Source organism: Centroberyx affinis, unplaced genomic scaffold (genome assembly GCF_046629955.1).
Source record: "Centroberyx affinis isolate AG114_WGS23_722 - 3 ecotype Tasmania unplaced genomic scaffold, CSIRO-AGI_Caff_v1 ptg005469l_1, whole genome shotgun sequence".
Lineage (NCBI taxonomy): Eukaryota > Metazoa > Chordata > Actinopteri > Beryciformes > Berycidae > Centroberyx > Centroberyx affinis.
The window spans coordinates 1-4,010 of NW_027282741.1; the positions used below are offsets into that span (position 1 = coordinate 1).

At 39.2% G+C, this 4,010-nt stretch overlaps 3 non-coding genes across 3 annotated transcripts; all 3 read left to right on the forward strand.

The window, feature by feature from the left end:
* Positions 1 to 1,610: 1,610 nt before the first annotated feature.
* On the forward strand, positions 1,611 to 1,683 carry trnav-uac (transfer RNA valine (anticodon UAC)). The gene has a single exon. It is a non-coding gene; the product is annotated as a tRNA-Val (tRNA).
* A 710-nt stretch (positions 1,684 to 2,393) lies between these two features.
* On the forward strand, positions 2,394 to 2,466 carry trnav-uac (transfer RNA valine (anticodon UAC)). Its single transcript has one exon. It is a non-coding gene; the product is annotated as a tRNA-Val (tRNA).
* Positions 2,467 to 3,469: 1,003 nt separating this feature from the next.
* On the forward strand, positions 3,470 to 3,542 carry trnav-uac (transfer RNA valine (anticodon UAC)). The gene has a single exon. It is a non-coding gene; the product is annotated as a tRNA-Val (tRNA).
* The last annotated feature ends 468 nt before the right edge of the window (positions 3,543 to 4,010 follow it).

The window sequence follows — 4,010 nt, forward strand, 5'->3', positions numbered from 1 at the left end:
CAGTGTACACACCTAGATTACGACTCAATATTTAGCCTGCCGATAGGACTGATATTGGGTTTTTATGAAATATCAGATATTGGCCAGTCAGTGTCATCCAGCGCCAATATGATGGAGCAGTCTGGAACAGTCTATAAAACCATTTTCTTTGCACATTTTCTTTATTAATTTATTTTTTTTGTCAATGTATTCTTTATTTAAAGGCAGTAAGTGAGTTTCCCCTCCTGTTGAAGAGGTGTGGTGGGCCAACCTGCCTGAAAGAGCTGGGTCTCAGTGGAGAGTTTTGGTGTCCCATGATGGTCCAAATTCTGTTTCAGAGGCCTCTTCTACCCTGGCAACAATACAATTCTACAGAGAAGATTGAAGACTTAATTTTTTGAGAATAAAAATGGTCAAATATAAAGATACTGCCACAAAATTGCTCCAATGCAAAAATACCGGTATCGGCCTTCAAAAACTCATACTGTGGAAGCCTAGTATTCAGAGTCTCTGGAACCACATGTGTGGCCTTGGTGGTCTAAGATCAAAATGTGCCAGAGCTTTCTCTCCTTTCTCCCTCTCACCTTGTTAAGGAAAAACAAAAGCGGTCCCAGAGGATGTCGACCCGGACGCATGAGCGGTGTGTTTGTTTACACCAGTGACGACTTGGAGAGCGGTGGAGGCAAAAGACCAGTGATTTAGGAGTGGCTGCTGATTGAAATGAAAGAAATCCTCAAGTTTATCTCACTATAAAAACATCAAGATGTCTGCATGCCTGATGTCGAAATCGAACTTCCACCTTAACCTTAAACTAGAGTGACATATCCAGAGTTGAAGAAACTGATTAAACTCACTCCTGGTGGAAATACCATCCGTAGATTAAAATCTTATTTTTCTTAAAACAAGTGAAAAAAGATCAGTTCACCTGTTTCCAATGCAAATCAGCTCATTTCAATAATGTGCTTGAATCAAGTGTCATTTTTCCTGATACCAGTGGAGTGAAAAAAAAAAGCCCAATCTGGCTTTTCTTTTCAAGATATTGATAAATTTGACACTTATTGACACTTCCTAGAAAATTCCTGAAATAAGTGACACTGCATTGTAAACATGTAATTACCTGGCAGAATTTTTCACTTTTTCAGTTTTCAGAAAAAGTTACTTACAGAAAGAATATGAGATGAAATGACAAAAAAATATTGTCCGTTTTAACTGTGTAGCTACTAATAATGCACATACCATAAAACACAAATGAAGTGAATGTGAACTGGTGGTGTCCGTTACATTGCTGCTAATATTTATGGAAATACTGACATGTTTAAACACAACATCTATACATAGTAGAAAACTGAGATCTAAGATTGAAAACCTCCAGTAAGAAAAAAGTAAACTCTTGAGCTGTGTGTCCAAGGCTCTCTAAATCCAGCAAGGAGGGAAGAGACTAAAAGCTTGAAACTGAAAAAGCCTTTACTGTTTTCAATGTAGTATAGTGTCTAGTATCTCAGTTTTGTACAGATTTGATTCCTTTTTCCAACGAGCACCTATAAACCTAAGGACATCACTACTGCTTCTTAATCCACAAGAACACCAAGCGTTACTTCTGTCAGCATCTACTGATGTCCTTACCATCCTGTGGTTCCATGGTGTAGTGGTTATCACGTCTGCTTTACACGCAGAAGGTCCTGGGTTCGATCCCCAGTGGAACCATCAATTTAAAGGAGGTTGATGTGCTGAATGCTGTTTGTTCAGTAACTGTAAAGTCACAGGTTTCCAACAATCAATGGGTTTAAATCCTCTGAGCTCTGACCCTTCTGGCCAAATTGGTATGTTGAACTGTAACTTGAAATGTTCTATGGCTTGAGAACCTTCTACCATCCTTCATTTTATAAAAACCTTTCAAGCCCATTGTAGAAACTCAAGAAAGCGTTAAAAAAAAAAAAAAAAAAAATCTCTTTTCTTAGCCCCTGAAAAGTCGACATTTTGGAGATACAAGGTTTTCACCTGACAGTGATGATATGTACAAATCGCTATACTGTCTGTGAACAAAAACAAATTACTAATTATCCTGAGTGTCATATAGCCAGTGAATGCTCCAAAATATGTATTTTTATATGGAGTTTTGTATTTTTCACCTGAAAACATCACAACATCCAACAATCGCAACTACGCACTGTGGCGACCCCAAGTGGCAGCAAGAGGTAACTGTGAATTTTAGAAAGTTTGACTTCATTACCCAGAAATCACGTAATGTGACGTAAGTAAACTCCGTACTCCCCAGACCTAACTGTCTTCTTCTTAATGTGTGGTGGGTGGAGGAGGTGAAGAGGTTCAGCCATCGCCGGTGATTTTAGTTTTCTCTGAGCGCTCACTCACTGCTGTAAAGGAGACACTATTGTATTTTGCCCATGTTTGCACATGGTTCCATGGTGTAGTGGTTATCACATCTGCTTTACACGCAGAAGGTCCTGGGTTCGACCCCCAGTGGAACCACCACTTTATATGTGCTGCATGCAGTCTGTACAGTAACTTGAAGGTCAAAGGTTGGCACCAACCTGTTTGAGCTTACATCCTGGTGGGCAACTTTTTATATTGATGCTGCCTTGTGAAAACCTCGTAAATCCAATCATGGAGATTTTCATGTTTTAACTTCTGATGAACTATTACCTGTTCTTCTATGGGTTGGGAAACTTCTGCCATCCTTGATTTTATAAAAACCTTTCAAACCCCATTGTAGAAACTCAAAAATTCATGGTGCAAAAAACAAAACCTACTTTTCTTAGCGCCTGAAAAGTTGACATGTTGGCGATACAAGGTTTTCACCTGACAGTGATGATATGTACAAATTATATATGTAGAAATTGCTAATTATACTGAGTGTCATATGACCAATGAATGCAAAAAATGGTTGAGCAGTTTTGTATCTTTCAGCTGAAAACATCACAACGATCCAACAATCGCAGTGCGTGGTTCGAAAACAAATGTATGAAAACATTTCTAAAGTTGCACTCAAGTGGCAGCAAGAGGTAACTGTTTGAATTTTAGAAAGTTTGAAGGACTTCATTACCCAGAAACCATGTAATGTGACATCAGTAAACTGTGCAGTCCTCTGATCTAAATGTCGTCTTCTTCAGCTAAGTACATACTCTACGCAAGGGACGCATACGCATCTGCCTACACAAGCTGTCTGCTTACATAGCAAATGCGTGTTGATCGCTTTACTTGGGCCCAGTCTGATTATATTGCAGCAAACGTCTACATCAAGTTACAAATTTTTGGCCTACACATTTTGCTACCCAAGGATGCGATAAACGTCCCTTGCGTTGCCCTTTGCTTTGTTGCATGCATTGCTTACCTAGAGAATGTTAGACCCCTTCATGTGTGGTGGGTAGAGGAGGTGAAGAAGTTCAGCCATTGTTGGTGAGTTTGACTTTCTCTGAGCGCTCACTCACTGCTGTAAAGGAGACACTATTGTATTTTGTCCACATCTATACATGGTTCCATGGTGTAGTGGTTATCACGTCTGCTTTACACGCAGAAGGTCCTGGGTTCGACCCCCAGTGGAACCTCCAGTTTATAGCAGGGTGCTGTGCTTATTACAGCCTTTTCAGTGTGTTTATCCTCTCTTTCCATCTGGGAAAAATTTGTGTCTTGATGCTGCCTTGTGAAAACCTCATAATTCCAAACATGGTGATTTTCATGTTTAAACATCAGATGAACTATTACATTCCTCTATGGGTTCTGCCAGCCTTGATTTTATAAAAACCTTTCAAACCCCATTGTAGAAACTCAAAAATGCATGATGTTAAAACAAAGCCTACTTTTCTTAGTGCCTGAAAAGTTGACATTTTGGACATACAAGGCTTTCACCTGACGATGATATGTACAAATGTACAAATTATATATGTAGAAATTGCTAACTATACTGAGTGTCATATAGCCAATGAATGCAAAAAATGGTTCAGCAGTTTTGTATCTTTCAGCTGAAAATGTCACAACAATCCAACAATCACAGTGCGTGGTTCGAAAACAAATGT